The sequence below is a fragment of the Temnothorax nylanderi genome, unplaced genomic scaffold, assembly GCF_030848795.1.
Source record: "Temnothorax nylanderi isolate EJ_2023f unplaced genomic scaffold, tnyl_v1.0 TNYL_tig0086_pilon, whole genome shotgun sequence".
NCBI classification, from domain to species: domain Eukaryota; kingdom Metazoa; phylum Arthropoda; class Insecta; order Hymenoptera; family Formicidae; genus Temnothorax; species Temnothorax nylanderi.
In genome coordinates, this window is record NW_027249148.1 from 625,208 (window position 1) to 647,080 (window position 21,873).

Sequence of the window (21,873 nt, forward strand, 5' to 3'; positions counted from 1 at the left end):
CCCTCGTCTTGCGGTTGAGTTGATATGGAAATGAAAGGGGCTTCACTCTTCAACAAACTGAGATGTAGTTGTTTGATTTGCAGCTTCTCCAGTAAAATACGAATAAAATCGCATTAATATTGTTATTTTAATTCTTATAGCATCTCGTACTTGGCCGAAACATACAATTGCCTTTTGTTTTCTCAGGATAAATTTATTCTCGCCAACCTGCTACTTCCGAAAATCTATGAAAATCGCAATTGTAATAATAATCCTGCAGTGAAATATCGTATTGTTGCAGTATAGTGAAGAGAGAGAAAGAAAAAGATGTGAAAAAAATTAATTTCAGATAACGGTGTTTCAGAAGTGGTGGTGCTCGCGTTACCTCGTTGGAGGGGACTTGCCCGATACACCGGCTGGATGGTGTGATTGGGAAGTGTGGAGTATAGCTCACCAGGTTGTTCATGCAGGCTTTCGGCAGTCGGGGGACATGGCACATTCAGGGCGAGTGTGATGTCAGGGCTGGCCGAGATGCAGGAAAAGGGCCGTAGGGCCGCGGCCGGTATTAACAGTTGCGATCCTCCAACTCCTCCCTGCAAATCCATATAAACAAATATAGCATACTTATATAAGTAAATGGCACGACTTACGAAGCTAAGTTTGATAGTCAAGAATGTGCTACAAGTATATAGCAAATTTATTGTCGAAACACTTATAATACTAAACAAAATTACACATCAATGGAATTGCATTTTTAAGTAGTGCCTTAATACTATGATCTATGGCTTTTTAGTAACGTTTATCTTACTACAAATTTTATCAAAACAAAGTGCAAATTGTGTAACTAAACGGGATTAGGTATAAATATCTCCTTACACCTACCTATATCATTAATTTAGATCAAACACGAACAATGATTAAGAACATATATGTTCCATATATGGAATTAATTATTTAGATAATCAATTTCTTTTCTTCTTTGCTTTATATCCATAAATTCACTAAAATTATTCGTCGTAAGAGCTTCATGTATTTAATTACTGTTAGTTTTTGAAAAATATACAAAAGAGCAACAGCAAGGATAATGAAATATTTAAAGTATAGCATTATAGTTTTATATCTATATGTTTTTAATTTTTTATAAGGCCAAAATATTAAGTGTTATTTCTGTTTTCAGATGCTTCTGTGATTTTCTTCTCTACTTTCTCGGAATTATTGATCTCCTGCATTGGTTGGCTAAATTCTAAACTCTGGCTCCAAGTCAAGCTGAGGTTTCACGGACAAATTGTTTGTCACGACTCCAGAGTACTCCTCTGTCTCGTATTCTATGGTAAAGATGTGAGGGCGGTTACTCTGTGTTTATATAAGCCGAAATTCCGGATATTAATTTAACTTTGTATTCTACTGTTTTCTACGTTTGACGTAATAACTATATCGTAAACTCAGAATAAAATATATTTTGAATAAGTTGAAATATGTTTTTAATTAAAAAAGTTGTGTATATGTTGTTAATTACATTTTGTGATTATCAAAATTTCGAAAATTAAGTTTGTATCTTTTGTCTAACAATAACTAATCAGCGCTAAAAAACTTATAGTTTAGTACAGTATGTACGATTTCAAGTTGCCTATAAATTAAACATATAATAAAATTATTGTTATTATTAACTGTACGATGTTACTGTGTATAATTTATTGTTGGCACTCTAACGTGCTATTTATAAGCGGTTTTATCATTTCTGTGCTTTTGTAGATATGGCTGCATCCATTTATTCCTCTTTTTTGAATAAACACTTATTTCGTATTCGTTGCACGTGAGGCGCGTCATATTCTCTTCACCAGAAGAAACTTGGTTCGGAAGATCTTCCGTTTACAACTTTCCAACTGCCGCGCGAAGCAACAACAAAGGGGAAAAAGATATTCTTTCCGACCGTATGGAAGCCGCCCTTTTATTCTTCTCGTCTCGCCGTTCGCTCGCTTAGAATGTATCGAATATCGCAGCAAATATCAAGGATTCACATACATTAAAATTGTAAATTTAAATGAAAACGTATGTATACCTACTCACTGATGTAATTTCCAATTTTCATTTAACGAGTGGAAGAAGAATTATATCAGAATTATAAAAGACATATTTGCAAATCTTAAAAATCTTTGCCATATATGTTATTATAATTTTTACAAATGTATAATTTATGCATCTTAGTGTTTATTGTAAATATGTCTAATGTTTAATACTATAACTTTAAATTAATTCAATATGCAAAATAATTATTCTATTATACATTCTGTGTAGTATACATATAAACATACTCAGAAAATTGGCTTTTTAAATAACTTTCCGTCAAACTTATATACCGTTTACTTTTCAAAAACGACAATGAGAGAAAGGACATAGATAGACATATTAAAAAGCAAGGAAGGTATGCAACGATAAAAAATAAAATTTGAATTGAAATTACCTTTGTTTGATTATCAATGCTCCGCGACGCGCGTTATGGAAAAAATCTCGCAATCGCGTATCGGGGGATGGAAAACGGATCGGAAGCAGAAATCTATCGTACGCGACGCACACGCATCGACATATAAACCTTGACGCGCATATCCGCGACTTTTCGTGCGTGACGTTCTGCGAGGTCGCGTGACAAAATTGGATGGCGATGAATTCCCCGGTGATACGTCTCTGGATATTCCGGCACGGTTGCTTCTGCACGAGCGAAGAAGAGCGGAACAAGCCGAGCAATTGGCATGCCACTCGTATCTCTCTGATATCGGCGAAGACGTCGGCGAAACATCTTCTGGGATCTGCCGGCGATAAGTAAATAACGCCACTCGCAAACGATACGAGTCGCACGTTGCGCTTCGCTGCTTAATTTGGTGAGCAATTTAGTATACACACATGTTATTCATATAACGTATTTATATAAATAACATCGTTTTTGTAATCTGAAATATGTAGAGTTGAGCGAAAATAAATTGTTATTTTTATAGAGGTTTACGTTTTGTTCTTAAGTTACTTTCAGATAAAATGCAATAATTTAATTCGTATAATTTTTATTTTTATGTCTCTATTTTCTAGGATTTCTGATGCCAATATATAGTAATTAAATATATTTTTTATCAAACATATGTATTTCTATCATACAGTAGACTCCATATAACATGGATTCATATAACACGAATTCGTATAACACAGCGGAAAAATTTTAATATTTCCAAGTAAAATAAAAAATATTTTACTGTTACATCTTTAATATTCATTTTACATTTTTTATAATAAATCCTTACATCTCTTGTAAATATGTGTTGCCATATGCATGCATAATCTATATATGTATAATCTATGTGACTTGTGTGTGTATAACACGGATTCATATAACAGGGAACGCATGCCTCGTATTATAGGGGGTCTACTGTAATTTAGACAGATTTTCTAATGTAAAAATATTCTCTTTTGATGATCTCTATATTATAGAATATCTCTTTGAATTTATAATCCCGACGGAATATCAAACGAAAAAGTTCTCCGAAAATATTTGCTGCTTTTGGTTGCAGCGTTGAAATGAATTGACAGAAACACAAGAAGTTAAATTACCCCAAGCTTTTTTTACGTATGAGTGTACGCAAAGCGACATTATACCGGCTTAAAAAAACATGGGTATAACTTTTTCAGTTTTTCAACTACGTTGGTCGGAAACGAGTTTATGATTTCATATTTCGATGAATATTATTCGCGAACTTCTTCAGTTAGCGAATGCACTGAAAAAAAAATTTAAATCCAAGAAAATATTTATTTGCATAGTACCAATGACTTATTTACTTAATATAATCACATATTTATTTAGAATTAGATATCTTTACTTAAATTAAGTAAAAATATCTAATTCTAAATAAATATGTGATTATATTAAGTAAATAAGTCATTGGTACTATGCAAATAAATATTTTCTTGGATCTAAATATTTTTTTTTTTCAGTGTGCCGATTAATATGTCAACACATTATTAATTAGACATTTTTTCACGAATGTTGCAGATTAAATTACCTGCGCCTGCAAAATTGAACGCGGAAGACGTCTAGCATTCCAATTGCGGGTTGTTAATTGCACGTGATATCAGCCCGGCCTGCCTGTAAATTATCTTTCAACGGATATTAAAAGCGGCCTTGGGGCGGACGGCCATGCGAAAGCGGATCGCAATTGTGCATAGGCAGGTCGATGTATCTTCTTGCCGTAATCCATCAATCCACCAGCCGAAGACAATGGATAGATATGCCTCACATTAGCTCGCTGTGTGTGTGTGTGTGTGTGTGTGTGTGTGTTTGGCAAGTTTCTCCCTTCTCGTATATTAATTAAAAGCGTTTGTCAGAAAAATGTCGATCCGATAAAGCAATACAGGTCTACAATATTGCTCTACTTGCGAAGTCTCATTGTGCGAATGGTAGCGTCGACAATGCGTAAACGTGGCGTAGTACATAGAATATTCGGCGTAATTGCATTTTTCAAAATGTTACATATTTCGAAGAACTCGACCAGCACGCAGCATGGTATTTGTTGTTACTGCGTACGGCGCGTTGTGTTTGCGATCGCCGAGCGCCAAGACCAACGTTGAACATTCACAAGATCGTCGCGTTATCATGACATTCGAGCGAGCAGGCAGTGGCGCGTGCCATTTCAAGACTATCATACAAGCATTGTTGCTGTTCCACAGCAAAAGTCTTCGTCTCTTCCTGAAAAACAAATATACAAATATATTAACAATACGCTCAAACATTTTTATGTCTCTGTTGAAATTACTTAAGGAAAAATGTCAAGCAACTAATTCCTCGATTGTTAGTTCAATTCGAATCTTAGATTCTGTATCTTTGGAACGACAGAGACAAGCAAACCAGTATAACTAATTGATGTTAGGAAAATCAATGTAATGTAAGAATTTATCGTAAGAATTAATAATTCAGTTTAAGGTTGCAAAAGATAACTTACCCAAAGTATGTCTGTAACTTCCTCTTCTTCCTTCTCAGCCATTATGTTTACAAAATCTTTTAGAACTTTATATAGACTTCTCTTCTGTAATTAAAGAAAAATGATATTAATATGTATTTATATCTTTCTGTCAAAATAATACATGTTAATTGATCAATACCAAATTGGATTGCAAAATTATTTACTGACTGAATATCACTCGAAAACGCTGCTAAAATCCTCTATTTAAAATCTATTATATCGCATATTACGCGCATTTCATCTAATTTAAGAAGATGACATCATTCTTGACGCAACTTAATCTCATACATTTATTCCATTAATTACAGTATTAGTTCTATAATATTACATACTTCTTTTTTAGTCGAAAAACATTTAAGTAGCATATTGTATTTCATTCGAAAATTCATTATATGCGCCAATATTTCCGATTTAATTAAAGCTCTTTAAATATCTTTAATTGTCACAATTTCCTAAGCTTGTCATTCAACGCGATACTACTTACACTTCTGTCAGGACTTCGCTTGTTTGACTACTTTAAAAATCATAAAGAACACGTGAACGATCCATGGCAAATTAAATCGCATTGTAGCGATCAGAGGTAAAAATCAGAGATAAAAAAATCGGGGTTTCCTGGAGAAACTTCGGAATTTCAGCGACTTTAACATGCCGTTAATTAGACCGTTTCTAATTCCAACTAATCTTAATCCTTGTATTATTCGACCCTAATGCAAAATTAACGCGGTCGACTCCCATTATATTTTTATTAATTAAGAGTAGAAATCAATTTAACGAAAGGATCAAACAGAGCTGATGTGTCGTCGCCGTTACCTCTCGTAACGACATCGGGACAAGAATACGCAATTTAATATTACAATTAGTAACTGCAACCGTGTTTAACTAGTTCCTGCATATCATTTGCGTGTCGAGGCGACGACTATTTTATTGAAACAAATATTTTGCGTGATTCAGTTGAAATTGGAATCGAAATAATAGAGAACGAGAATTATATATTGTATCGTGATGTCCATGGAAAATTATTTGCCCGACAGCGTTTGAATTAAAATACATTGCATATCGCGCTTTAAATTCCCCATCGGTTTATCACATTTCAATTAGTCGTTTTAACATTTGTTCGAATTTTAACATTTATTAATCGTAGAATATAAATTTGAGATTTGTTGCGCTTTACGTGATGCCGTGAATATTGAGTGGATGGTAATTCTCTTCATACTTTTTTACGTTATTCTACCGTCGCAATTTATTAAAGTATAAGTCGTGCGATTATAACTTTGAGAGTACAGCGCCGTGTAATCGTTTATTAATGTGCGCGCGATTGTAATTAATCGTATCTTCACAAGTGAGTGATTGAAGAGGGAACAACGGAGAAAGGACAAGGGAGGAGAAGGCCTGGGGAGGCGCGAACGTTCTCCATCGGATAGATTCTCGGACAGCAGTTTCCGAATAAGGATCCTTCGACGTGGGAGATCCTCGAGAGTCGGTGTCTCCAAGATCGTTCGCAGTCATACCTATATATTATGTATGCAACATTGCAATTTGCATTGCTCCCGTATCGTTGAGTACAGCCCGAGCATCGGTTTACCGGAGGCGCTCTTGAGAGCGAGGGGGAAAAGGGGGTGTGATACGGATAGGACCGCGGGAGCGCAACCGGCGACGGTTATGCGGCGACATCGACGTTACATTTTGTGTAAGCATTTGCATGCTTAACTCGCTATCTTTCCCCGCCTCTTATAACTCCGGGGGCCCTGCGCAATCTACTACCACCCATTCCTCTCACACCCCCATATCCTGACCCTCTGTTCCTATCGTGCGCCGCTTCCTGATTCGGCGCCGCCTCACTCTTTAACGAGCCATTTTCTCGAATATGCTCCACCGGAGTTTCCGACCACCCCGAGCTACTAGTTAAAACTTTATCCCACGGAGAGATATTCTTTCCCCCGCTACTCCCTTACCCGTCGCCCTCGCGGTCGTGGAAGACCTTTATAAGCTGCTATGCTCGCGAATGAATCCTCTCGCGGGTGCACAGACGCGAACGAATCGCGGAGGCGCGGCCGATTGCACGTACGTGACGCGTACTTCCGTTCCATTGTGATCGTTATGCTTTCGGCTCGTCGCGCTGACGCTCAGAGGACCGGTTTCACGAACCATTCGAAGTTCGTCTTAAAGTATTTTATTCCGTAACGCGCATGCCGACCGCGTTTCCGGTAGATTACGCTCGTTACAGCTCGCGCGGATGCGTCGTCGCGGTCGTTCGTTGCGTTATTTGCGGCCGAACGATTCGGCCGCATCGGAGAACAAGTATAATTTCTGCGCGAGTACTCAAGCGAGTGTTACTCCTCTTCGAAATTGTACTCAGCACACCTTTGGAAATAAATTGTAATAAAAGCTATGTTAGCGAACACAAACTTGAGCCGAGCGAAATTTGACGACTTTTCGAAGGCGAGCTTCGCATGCTCGTCGAACCGGTCGGACATCAACATAGATGATCCCGACTTCTGGAAGAAATGGGCGAAGAAGGCAGAGATCGATACTACGGAGAAGAAGGAGGAGGACGAGCTGGTGATATCTGAACCCCGGCGAAGGACGCAAATTAAGCGTTACGGTCACGACGAGTCGGTGGTTGATATGTCCGAATTAGACAGCTCGGACGAGAACAGCGATGACGACACGAGCATCGGCCTGTCCGGCAGGAGCAAGAAACGGCGCGACAAGTTCGGCAAGAAGACGCGCAAGTTTTATGACGAGTACGTGCCGCCGACGTTCGGCTGCGGCCGCTGGGATGAGATTCTGCAGCATAGCCAGTTAGATGCGGTTACCTATGAACGAGATAATAGGAATTAGATAAAGCTGCATAACATGTGTGCATGTGTAATTTTAATAAAATTTAAAGAAAATGTGGCGACTTATTTTCTTGATTTGTTAAAGTCACATAATTTCAACTCCCTCCGAGACGTAAAAATTTTAAAAAGAAATAATTAAAAATTATTTTTATTTCCCAGTCGAAACGAGGATAAATTTTAATCGTCGAAATGTAATATTAGATTTTAAGGATTTTTTGCGTTTAATTAATCAATTATTAAAAAAAAAAATTTTTAACTGAATAGTACTTACTTGGCATACGATCAATTCGAAGTTTTCTCGCTTTAATTAGAAAAATTCCGATGTAAAGCCAAATATGCGTGGTTTGCAAAAGTTCTGACTGTTTCACGAAGGCTTCTAGGATTCCTGTTGCGTTCTCGAAAAAATTCGAGCGATTAATCCTGAAAGCAATACAAGCAAAAATATAGAAAACTTGGAATACGCTTTTAATTTTCACGTAGAAATTTGTAATTTGTAAGAAGTTAATATTGAATTGGAAATGTAAATCGTAAAATCGAACAAAAGAACCAGAACGCATAATAAGTATATTGATTATTATTAATAATACAATTTTACATAATGTGTTTTCGCGAGAATTATAAGTTTGATGCCTATTTGATCGACCAAATATATATTTTCATTAATCATCTATTTGACTCGCGTCGTATTACGCGATATCAGGCTTATCGCGATCCTTCCGATCACTATTAACAGAACAGCGGGCGCGGACAGATCGACTCCGAGACAAGTGATATCGCGATGCGTTTGGTTGGTAAATGAAAACTTGTATTAACTTTGTATATTGATCATTTACTACAATATTTAATTATTGGCATTCGTACAGTGACGATCTGTTCGAACGCGCGTATTTCACAAGACTTGTTCGGCCGAAGATTTACCGCGCGAACAATCGACTCGACATGGATATCTATCTACAATTTCATCTTTCAAGCTTACATTATATTTAAATTTTGCATATATAATGCAAAATAACGATCGCCATAAAGAACAAACGTATAATATTTTTTATTTGAAATACGGAAAATGTGCATGAACGTGAAGTTTACGAACGGTGTCGCCGCGTCGTCGCCGCGACGCGACGCTCCTGAACGCGTGAAGTTGGCCGCGCGGGTGACGGGTGACGGGTCCGCCACCTGAACTCCGTTTCATTTGCGGACCGAGGCGGACGTGAGACGGATCGGCTCCGGGAGGAGTGGCGTCGTGTCTTGCAATTAGGCTAATTAGTAAGCATAACATACATTAACATATATTATATGCGGCGGTATTTATCGCGTTGTACGGCGCTCGTATATTGATCATCTTTTTAAATACGTATTTCGTAATACTTCGGCCGAAAATGTGTCGCGCGGACAATCGAGAAAACGGCGATCATATCTTTGGACATTGCGCCTACTTAGAATATCAATCCGCCTATTCTTTAGAATGCAAATTAATAACCGTCATAAAAGGCGTATATTATCTGTTGCTCGAAATGCGAGAAAAGCATGAACGCGAAGAGCAGGACGCACAGCGCCGCCGCTGCCGCCGCCGCCGCGCCGCCGCGATTCTCTTGACGCGTAAAGCTAACCGCGCGGGAGACGAAGCGTCTCCGCCATCTTGATTACGTAGTTACGTTCGCATTCATTTTACAGAACGGACACGGACACGGGGCAGATCAACTCCAGAGCGAGTGGCGTCGCGAGTCATTTAATCGGTAAGCAAAAGCTATATTAAAATCTGTATTTATCGCTTATTGTAATATTTAACTATCGCGTAAAATAGATTTGGCGCTCGTATACTGGCGATCTGTTGAAACGCGCATTTCGCTTATTCTACCGAATATCTATCGCATGCACGAATAATCGATCATTATATTTTCGGGTATCTATTTCATCTCGCGTATTAGACTTATATTATAATGCGAAATAACGACCACCATAAAAGGCGATTGCGTATGATTTGTTTCTCAGAATGCGATAAGTATGTACGTGAACGCGAAACCAAGAACGGGAGGCGTCAGTGGAGGGTGAAACCGTAGTCCGTGCATAGGTACGCGTCCGAATCTAGTGACGCGCGACGTGGCGACACTCGCCGCGGTATTTTTAGCGTGTAAATTAAGTCGCCCGCGCGGAAGACGAAGCCCCTTCGCTATCTTAATTACGTTCGCGTTCATTTGCAAAACGCGGAACGTACGGGTTTGTTTCTGAGCGAGTGTCGACTCCTTTAATTGGTAAACAAAACTTATATTAACTTTACATTTATCACTTGTTGCAGTATTTAACTACCGCGCACTATAATAGATTCGGCACTTTCTACAAATCTACGCGGAAATTCGAACGCGTATTTCGCAAGTCTTACTCAGCCGAAGTTCTGTCGCGCGAACAATTATTGAATCATGTTTTCAGATATCTATTTCATCTAGCATATTTAATTTGTATTGTAATGTGAAATAATGATCGCTATAAAAGAACAGCGTATTACTATTTATTGTTCGAAATGCAGAAAATGTATAAACGCGAAGTCAAGAGTAGAAAGTTGATATCTGAGAAAGCATTTTCATTAAGACATTATTCTTTTATTAAATACTTGTTGAAATTATATATATGAATAAAATAGTACTTGAGAAAACTTTAAGAGGTCAACTGTGGCCAGGAAAGCGCACTTACGAGTTGCTTCACGGTCAACAGTACTTTACAACGCGAGATTCAATCGCTAAGGAAATAACTAGCCTGTTTCGGAAGACGTATGCGATTTATTCAGGCAAAATAATAAACGTACTCTACTATACTAATGTATAAGTAGAAAATATATAGAAATATAGCGAATGGTCCTTTAATATACATATATGTATTAATATCATTTCATATAATAATCCTTTGGAAATTATAAAATATCGTACAAAACAAAAATTTATATAAGCTTCAATCCAAATTTTTTAAATACATTTTACAATACGATAATTTATACAATATCTTTTTCTTTCGAAAATAGTATGAGAAAGTATGGTTTATAAAAATTTAATTAATCAATTAATTATTTCAAAAATAAAAAGTAGGTACGCTGCTTGAAACAAAGTAATTCTGATTTATATATTTGTGTGTCAATTGTTAATCTTTACTATACAATTTTTCATTATAACTGTCTCATGACATTGTCATATATCTTTTATAGCTAATCATTAATTATTATAAAATAACTAGGCTAATAAGAATATATACATATACAAGTAATACAAGTATATCAGTTGATTTAATACTTCTTTTTTTTCTGCGTATCACTATGCGGTGTCCTATTATATGATACATCAATGAAACATTAATTGTTGTTAATTTCCGGAACGCCGCAGAAATCGTGCAGTTATTCTGAATTATAAATATCATAGAAGGCAGATTAAGAAATCCGATTGTTGAAAATCAATAAATCCATGGATATAAATGATTAAAGGTAAACTACACCTCGGCGAATTAAGCCCTTTCTCCTCCGGAATACAAATATTTTCTAACAAAATGGAAATCGGTCGGTTATAGAGATTAAATCTGCAACTAAATCCGCGTTTCGAAGATCTATCAGATGAATGGTGTTTACCATTTCTAAGCAAATAGTGGACTTCAATATTCAAAACGGAATGCCAAACACAGTCCCTTCTATATTGTATCCTCGCTGTTTAGATATTAAAGTGCCAATTAGCGATTTTGGCGTGTAATTGGATGGGCGTGTAATGGTTAAACGTGCAATTTACCGCCAGCCATGCTTTACTACACCGATAATTGTACGAAGATATGTTACATCGATGATTACAGATTTGACGCGCTTATAACGCTAGCAATGTCAGTGAAACGTAATTACGAGGCGTACACGTTGCGCTTGACCCGCTAGCAAATTAGCTTGAGCGGTTTTTGTTGGGATTGTCGCCGATTGCAAATTCCATCAATCCGATATTCGTTATCAGGTCTCAAACACGCGCGCGCGAACACGCGAGTTTCACTTTAACATAACGTGCATACACGTCCGCTCGGATACAATCTCTCATAACTGCCTCGCATTACATCTCGCCACGTCCAACAGCCGACTCGGGAAACTAGACTTAAGCGACAAGATGAATCGGCGTATTTTACCGAGTAATCTGACATACTCAAGCTTCCGCAATATTTCCGCGGTAGTAAAACTTCGAATTACTTGAGCATATGGAACAACCCGGGAACAACAAAGAGGGGGAGCAACATGAATAATAAAAAAAAGTAGTAAAAAATAAACCCAATTAGCAGAAAGTCATTAATATAATATAACATTAATACATTAAAGGTCAGTTAATAAAATAAAAATAAAAACTATTTTTTTAGCAACTAATAAATTGTAATTTAAAATATTACGTGATATAGCGAGAGTTCAAATTTGCTTTTGTTAATATATACATTAGTCACTGATTTTAGTAAATTAAAAAAAGTTGAGCGCCGATAATTACGAACAAATTTTTCAGTTTTTTAAATTTTAGCAAACAAAAGCGTGATCGATAACATTTTTTAAAACATGCCGAAAGGATCACGTTGCCCGTCACATCGTCCCGCTGTGCGTTTTCATTGTGATACGGGCGCGCGAATAATTCTGCGTCAAATTTTTATAGAAACGGTCACTATTATATTCCGCATTGATATTCGACGATCGAACTCACTTGCAAGCGACGACGGAAACAGAATACGGAAGCCGTGAATGTTATTGACGCCATAATCAAGTATTCTGGGCAATATAGGCCGTACTGCATAAAATGAAATGCGTCCATAATGGGAACAACAATCTCGGTAATGTAGAAAAAGGAAAAAGTGCAAACAAATCCTCGACAACGAGTTAATCGTGTAAATATACGTGATATCAAGCATTACGGCAAATCAGTTACGGAGATTTTGACGGGATGTTGCTTAATAATAATTGACGTTTTGCGTTACCTCTTCGTTTCAATCGTGCGAGGTTTTTGCTATTTATGTGATCGAGGCAAAGAGAAGGATAATCGCGCGAGTTTGACATGATTTTTCAAAAAAGTAATCATATATTTAACAAGTAATAACTGTGTGTGTCCGCTATTTGGCTATATAATATTGTATTTTGCTAGATTATATATATACATATATGAAATAGATCAATCATGCCTCTATAAACCGCCAAGTCATTATAATGCTCAAACGATTAATTATACTATTCCCGAGTAATTACTTGGAGCAATAATTAAGTTATCTTTCAATTATTAACGATTAAATATACCGATTAAATATCCATAAATATGAAAGAGAAATCGATTTTTTCGTATATGGCCGTTGCATTAATATTAATCACTCGATTTCCATCGATACCGATTTTCGTATCTATTCCATAAAATATCGTGCCTGCGATATAACCGCTATTTTATAATAATTAAAAACACAATTTTAAAATGTTTATAATATTTTATACAGAGAAGTGCTTTCACATTTGTTATGTTATTTTCTAAAAAATAATCTAATAAAAATATTGTAAAAACTAAAAAAAAATTTTAAATAATCAGCATGATAATAAAGCACTATATGAAATTCAAATTCAAATTTACTACTTATATTTTAAATTGAAATAAATTAATTAAAATATTTCCAATTCTCATATTAAGGAGGGTGGTTAGTAAAATCAATTTGATAAGAATTAGTTCAAATTTACGGAGAATATTCGTCTATGGGAATCTGTCGTCCATGCCAAAGTTGAAGACAATCGTCTGCATGGTTGTCGAGTAATTAATTATTGAAGTTATACTCTTGTCTCTCTCTTATACACGGGCGACACAGCAGAAATGTTACCTAACCTGTAATGTAACTCTCGAAAGCATATTAAAAATGATAAGAATTTAGTGAAAATAGGTGCAAATAACTCTTTACATATTTAGGAAGAACTTTCTCGAAGACTGAAATGATTCGTCTTTATAGTTATCAAGAAATTGTAAAAATAAAACAGGACCACATTTATTATTTCCACATTTCAATGTGGATAATAACGTATTTGGGTTTCAATTGTATAATCAACTCTTTTTAAACCTTAAGAAACAGCAATTAAATGCATTCCACATATTTATTTGCTAAAATTCGTTTATTTCACGCGACGAAAATCTAACCTATATGCTTTTCCCCTGCCGCGCGCCCCTTCCCCGCACAAAGAACGAACCAACCTCCTTAACACAGTTATTGCGCAAAAAATTTTTAATGTTTTATATTTTTTAGAATTTTTATTATTTATCTTTTACTCAATATTGTTGAAATTTATTATATATGCTCTTTGTCTGTTATATATACTAATATTTTTATTTCGATATATACAAAGAATTTTTGATACAATTTTTCGTTGCCATTGTTAATTTTCGCCATTTTTTTTTTACTGGCTCATCAATTATTATGGTCATGATGATTTCATATGGAATAAATTACATAAAAAATATTCGCGTACAATCGAAATTAATATCAATAAAACACAGAAATAAAAATGTAAATTCATATATCCTACGGGTATCCCTGCTTTTTGAAAGTTTGCCACTTCACTTTTATGAAAGACCTACATTAGTACCTGTTTTCGCTAATCAAATGAAATCCGAAAAGGGTTTTCGCTTTTATAAAAAAAAAATTTTCCACATAAATTAATGGTAATTGCTTCTTTACTTTACGCCATTTCGACTTATGAAAGGTTTCATAGAAATGCTCTATTTTGAGATAGTGGGGAAAACCTGCACTGAGAGAAATAATTATTTTTTTCAAAAAAAATATTGTGTATTTAATAAAACCGGAAGATTGTATGTTTCCAAGTAGATGATTTGATTGGCTTAACAAAATATTTGTACAAAATATTTTGTTCTTTTTGTTCTTTTGACTATTTTGTTTGTTGACTATATTGATTTGTTCTTTTTAACTAAATATTTTATACTATCAATTATACATAATATAACATTATCTAAATATTTCTTTGAATAAATTTACTATTTTTAAAAACGTTAATGTTCTTGGTTCAACAAAATTATTTTATTGAGTTAACAAAATTGATCATTAACTTAAAAAAAATGATTTTGTATGATACCATTTTCAGAATTCAATTATTTCATTTTGGTCAAATAATAGACGTGTACTTAATTCAATAAAATAAATAATTGGATCAATAAATTGAAAAATCAACAAAATTGTTTTGTTGATTCTACAATATTTTTCCCTCAGTGTGCATAGGTATACCATAAATGACGTATTACCGCTGTAGTATTCAAATCAAGGATTTCAAAGAAAAAGTAGACAAACAGAAAAAACGGAATCGCTAAATCATGCTTAGAATGAAATCGAATCATCAGATCCCAAAATCCCAATCACAATAGGCTTTCACCGGATATCGGAATTTCCGAAAAGGAAAGACGAAGACTCGAATGACAGTCACGTTTGACGTACGAGAAAGACGAGGAAAACGCACAAGTTCGACGACCGAGATTTGAGGAGGGTGAAAGATCGAGAAGTCCTCTTTTTGACGTAAGGTAGCTAAGGTACTTTATCGATCCTCAGAATTCACATTGCACACGAGATCCTTCATCCCCAGCGGAATCAGCGAGGGGTGGAAGTAGTAGAGGAGAAGAAGGGCGAAAGAGGGGGGGGGGGCGGTCACAGCGATACGGCAAGTGTCGTGCGGTCGAACACTGATCGAGAAGAAAGGAGACAAGCGCGAGAGAAAGAAAGGCCGAAGGAGGAAAAAGCAAGGGCTCGTAAGGTCGCTTGAGAGGTATGGTAGGAGATTCATCGCTGGCAACTTGCCATAGTTTTTTTTCCCTGCAGTGAGAACTCGCTTACCGTCCGATATCTTTTCGAAGTTCTTCGCGGAACGTTTCCCGGTATCGATTACCAACCATAAGGTATTGTTAAATTTTCATTTCTTTCCCCTTTCTTCTCCTAGCTCGGCGAATCCGCCGACAGGAAAAACGTGATCGACATTTTGACATTTGTATGATATTTACCGAACTTGATGAATATAGAATTTACACTACTCTGCAGTGTGTTATACATTTTTAATTTAAGACTATGTATATATATTTAACAAATTAAAAAAAAAGCATGAAATTATATCGACATAGTGTAAAACGGCTTTCTGGTTTTAGAAATTTGATAGCTCTTACTTACATATGCGTATATCGACAAACGTCACAGATCGTGTCAGCTCGAGAATTTTACCCGAGAGACACTTAAGGTGTCGTAAGGTGTGAATTTCACCTACACACCGTGCACTTTGTCTCCTGTCGAAGCTACGAAACTTTCGGCCTACTTCGGCATGGAAACTATTTCATACCAACGAAACGATAGAAAGTTCTTGAAATATTTAAGGAACTTGAAAATAAATCGTGGCAAGTATTATTGCGTGGGGAAACTTTCGACTGAGTTCGAAACTTCACTAACGTTTCGCCGAAGTTCGTAGCGGGTCGTCGTTTAACGCAAAAAAAAGGGGACTAACTCTTAATGGCGTGAAAAAAATGCACGAGGGAAATGAAATATCACGAAACCTTAAAATTAGATGCCTTTTATGCGTCTCACAAACATCTACTTTTTTTACTTACTTTCTAGATAACATAAAAATTAGTCTTCTTTAATTCCTTCATCTTCTTGGTCAGATTTACGGGCAACTTTCGAAACATATACGGATCATTAACACATACAATTATATTATTTATGTTCCATTGCGATTTTTCTCTCTTTGGCAATAATAATAATAAAATGCAAAGAGAAATGAGCCATTATTTTAATGTTGCTATAAAATAAGCTATGTATCTTTGCAACATGCAATAACTAAATCAGCATTACCTCACGGCAGCGTTCACTAAAGGCCTGCGTTCTATAGAGACTTCGATCGGAAATTTTTTCGTACTAAAGACTGTTGTTGATGACACGGAAAAGCCGATATCGAAGTGGGCAAAGAGCCGTAAGCCACCCTTTTTCCACATAGGAAATATATTTATAGCGTATAGCGCCAGAGTTAAGCCCCATACACATCACTGGGTCACTGTATTAGCACTACATCTGTGTTACGACGGTCAATATGGCGCTGTCGTAGATATCATTTTAGCAAACGAGAACACTTCCTCAAATAAAGCCGGTTATTTGTTTCTATCATTACCGCTTACAACTTACAACGCGCATTAATATTTTTCTTTCTCTTTTTGCAAATTCAATATAATTCGTATCTTGAATATTCATTCGTGTGACAGAACGAATTTACGAAAAAAATTACAAGTGTCACAAACATGTATGCTTATACATTTAGCTTTTTAACAGTTGGAAAGTTTCAATTCATAACGCTCCAATAAAACTGTATGTGAGTGACTAACCAATTACTTTGACAGATGCTTTAAAATCCTCTCATGACACGCGTATAAAATTTGCTAGTCTGATTATCGCTAACATCGCGGCATTTTTAACCGTGGTGATACTCGCGAATCAAAAATTGCTAACAAATTAAGATAGCATTACTTTAATCTTTAATCGATCAACTCATGCGTTAAGAATAGGGAGATGTCGAATGGGAAATGTGTCGATTGATCGATAGAAATAGACGGAGGCAATTTCTCAAAGTTACTTACTTAGTAACTTCCCAAGATTCTCTACCTCGAAGAGTCAATTTTAACTTTGTATCAAGCAAGTTTGCGGCTCCACGGAATCCTTTCTTCCACATGTGTAGGAGGATTTATTGACAATGAATTTTTCATGTAGCCAAAATTTTGCCGCACAAATAATGCTGCATGAATAATGGAAACATTTAGCGATTATTCTATTTCTCCTTTTTGTTAAAACTTAATAAACATTTATTTGTATCATAGATAAAGATAAAATTGTTGCAAGCACAAATAGTTAGGCAATGCGATATGCAACGAGAAATGTCACATCATAATAAAATTCTTAAAAACGAAAAAAACTCGCGGTTTTTCGAGCTCGAAAATTTTGTAGCGCGTTTCAAACTTTCATATGTAATCAAACCATGTATCATATGTATTAAAAGTTAATAATTCCGATAATATCAAACGCTCGTATTTCTCTAGCTCTTATATAAACGATATCTATATATATCTATATATATATCTTACGGTCAGAAAATATATATATATAGATTACGGTTTTCTGACCGTAAGATATATTTAAACAACCTGAGCGTTTCGAGCATACTTTTTTAATCAGACATCCGTAATAGATTTAATACGTCGTCAGCATTTTAACAAATTCAGATAGTTCACGAGAAGTGCGCTTGCTAAAATATCTTAGACCTTAAACTTCTTAAACTAAACTAATTAACTATTAAATTAATTTTTGCTAAAACAAAAAATATATGTGCATGGTTAGAGAATAACTCGGCAACTTCTTCTCTAAACTTGTAAAAGAACAATTTTACTCGCATTTCTCACAGCGTTCTCGTATCTACGAGTGTCGCGTATATATACACCTGCGATTTCATTCTGCGAAACTTCGATACAGAGCATCATTTGATTTCGCCATTCCCTTTTATCGCGACTGCTTTTTAACACGGAGGCGTAACTTGACGTATCGACGTGGCTAACGGTATTAGCTGAGAATTGCGTTTCGATGAACGCATCTTTTTCGTTCGTCTGCCTAAAACGCCGATCAACTTCGACGCCGTACTCTTGTATTTTTGGTCACCGGCTGTCCCACGGCCGATGGCGCGTCACCGCAACGCGTCTGACAGACGGAGACAGGATTGATTGATTGAATTCTATTCTGCTTCGTTAGGCGAACGCTCCGTGATTTCAAAAATAAAATTATAAAAGTTATGAAATCCTACGTGTTGTCAGACAAATGTTTAGGTACAATCATAAATGCTCAATGATAAAAATAAAATAAAGGATTCCCTTTCTGAAAAAGGCATCGAAAGTTCATTGTTGTGTCTTTTCCGCGATGCTGATTGGTTTTCTCGATCTCGATCTTGATGCGAGTTACTTCATTTCGAGACTGCCGCTTGCGATAAAAAAATAGTTTTTTCAGGAATAGTTTCGAACAAATTTGAAAATTTTTTAATACCCACTTAAAATTATGTAAACAAAACATGTTATATTCTACCCTGATTTGTTCTTTCAATTTGTTTTTTAAAAATGATTTTACGCGCACATACTAAGAAAATTATTTCTATATATATATTTCTACACACAATCCTTTCAACTATAGTATTATTCTCGCATATTTCTATTCTCGCGTACTTGTATTTTTATATATCTCAACCAAGTGTACCGACCTAAACGTACGCGTAATTTTATCTTTTACAGGCTATTCCGGTTTTACCGAAGAACCGAGGAAACTTAACTCAATCGTCGCCGATTGTATAAACGGTTCGTCGCGTTTCATTTTCGAGAGTGCCGCTCGAAGTCGTCGGATTATTCGGAATTCCGGCGTTTCTTCGCTGTCCGAATCCGCCGGAAAGAATCGACCGTTAATTCGCATTTCGGGATCGTCGCGTCGTTTTTAATCAATTATAGCATATAACTGCGTCAATTTCCACGTTCTCAGACGTGACGGCTGTCTCGTGCGTGGTCCTTGAACGGGGACGGCCTGGATCGCATCAACAAGAACTGCCCAGATCATTTGACTTCACTGTGCGTGGAAGGGTCGCTACCAGACGTGTCGGTGGCGAGGGGAGATGATCCTCATTGTAGAGAGTTCGCTTTCTACTTTTCGAGGATCTCTCTTCTCTCTGTCGAACACTATTCATACTGACCACGCGGGGCTAAGTCCTTAATCGGGCAAATCGAGTCAGTTGTCCGGCTCTGAACGCGTCGAGATAATACGGTTATCGCGGGTGATTTTTCCACAAACAAAATCGGTTGTTACGTTTTCGGGAGTGACGCATTAAATATCGCGCGATTATAGTTATCTGCGTGTACTTACGCGGCGTGTGATGCTGGTGGAGTTGTGTCGAGCATCGAGGGAGCTAACAACCCAAGATCGAGGACAGCCTGAGAGGAGGAGGAGGCCTGGGAGAGGCATCAGGCGCCTGCGGAACAACTTTGCGGTAAATATTAATTTTTATTTTGTATGAGAGTAATTTTTTTTGTTTATTCTTGAGCCTTTTTATTTCACCATGATTTAGAAATAATAGTAGAAGAAAAGGAATAATTTAATATTTGATAAAAATTGATTTATGTAAAGATTATTTTTAGAAAGTGTATAATAATTATTTAAACAAATATCTAATTAAATAATGAATCAAACGTTCAATGCGCATAAAAGTTAAAAACTTTAAACGTTTAAAACATTAAATTTTTTGAACACTGTTTTAATACGAATTTTTTATTTGTTTATTACAGAATCAACGTAGCTACGTGGCAGATATAATTCCGCTGTTGCGCATCGGGGTTGGTGAGTGATAAATTAACATATCTATTGAGGTAATTGATAACTGGATTTTACCAGTTAAAGTAGTAATATGACGTGAGATTCAATATGTATATATATATATTGGATCTCACGTCATATATATGTATATACATATATACATATAATATATATTTATTGCTATAAAATAGAAGATTTTTTCTAGTAATATAAAAACTAATACAATATTAAGTAATATGTTATATAATTTTTATACAATATTACTGTAATATTTATCTGCTACATTTTCAAATTATTAATTATTCTTACAAGCAGAAGATAAAATATCGTAGAATTATCTCATAATATCGAAAGTATCAGTAACATTTACAGTCTTCGTCCCTGCTTTAAGGCGCATGTTTCGTCTGTTGCAAAGATAGGGGTTAAAAGATACGACTGTACGTGGCTATGTGTGGTTTCGCGGCGGAAATGGCAAAGGCCATGGAATTTCGGTCGCCTCATTTGGTAGCGACGAAACGAAAACCGCGAATACGTGATGCACGGACCTCCGGCGCTAAATGAAATTTCCTGCGTGGAAGGGAACGAAGGGAGCTTTTAGGGAACGAAGAGAGATAAAGGGGAACGATGCGCGGCGCGCGATTACTTTGTTGCGCGAAACCGTATTGCCAAACGAAATTGCCTCGCCAACCATTAATTTAATATAAAGATAGAGCGCGTCTCCCGGAGCAAGAGGGTGAGAGGATACGCGCGAATGGTAGGTATCGCATGGAGCGTGTCTGGGCAGAAGGTGATTGATTGGAGAAAATTACTGACAGATTGATGGAAATTAATGGAAAGCGCGGCCAAAATTAATGGGCCGACGCGTACGAGTGCGTGCATAATTGATATGCCAGTTGACCGATCGTGCACGCGTAAACGCAAGCTCTTGTCGTCCGGCTTGTGCACGCGAGATTTCGAGGTTTCGGCCCGGGAGGTCTTCCTCGCCGGGGAGGAAGCTTAATTGAATGGTTAACCCTAAACCCCGGGAACGGTCCTCCGCAATCTAAAACGGGAGATAATTTATGGAACGTCAACACGAGTCAGTCTATATAAAAGAATAATTTTGTTCGAAAGCATCCATCAGTTCTAGAAAGTTATATGTAGAATGGAAGAGAAGATATACTTCCATTAATATCGTTTGATAGTGGCGATTGTGGCGCAGAGAGATGTAATCTGTTCTTAATGAGCCGAAGATCCGAGTTCAAATCCAACCAAAAGCCGATGGATTTTATTCGATCGCCACCCCTCAGAAAGTGTACTGGCAAATCCACTGAGAGTAATCTTGCCATGAGAACTTTTCTATGTTCGGAATCGGCGTTAAATTGTAGGTCCCATCACATATCTGACGTACAGATATGTGCACAGAGATATATTCACGACAATCGAAATCGAGTAAACAATGATGAGTAAATTATTTAATGACAAAAAATGATAAAGAATAAAGTTTGAGCTGAGGAAAATCGAAAAGAGCTAAATCTTGGAGTTCTTAATATTTTTGCAGTTCTTTGTTTTTTTGTTTTATATATCGCTTACTTTAATCACTTATGCAATTTATGTTTTAGTTTTTTAATTTTTTCTTATATCTATATCTTCATGATTATATACGTACCTAACATTTTTCTCATCTTGTATTTATT

At 36.3% G+C, this 21,873-nt stretch overlaps 1 long non-coding RNA gene across 1 annotated transcript in view; it reads right to left on the reverse strand.

The window, feature by feature from the left end:
• Window positions 1-4,266: 4,266 nt before the first annotated feature.
• The window catches only part of LOC139774733 (uncharacterized), a 109,009-nt gene continuing 91,402 nt past the window's right edge, over window positions 4,267-21,873 (reverse strand). Inside the window, exons 3-6 of the long non-coding RNA XR_011718659.1 lie at window positions 19,751-19,856; window positions 8,091-8,239; window positions 4,959-7,795; window positions 4,267-4,705 (exon numbers count right to left, since the gene is read on the reverse strand). This is a non-coding gene — a long non-coding RNA (uncharacterized lncRNA). The remainder of the gene's footprint in view (window positions 4,706-4,958; window positions 7,796-8,090; window positions 8,240-19,750; window positions 19,857-21,873) is intronic.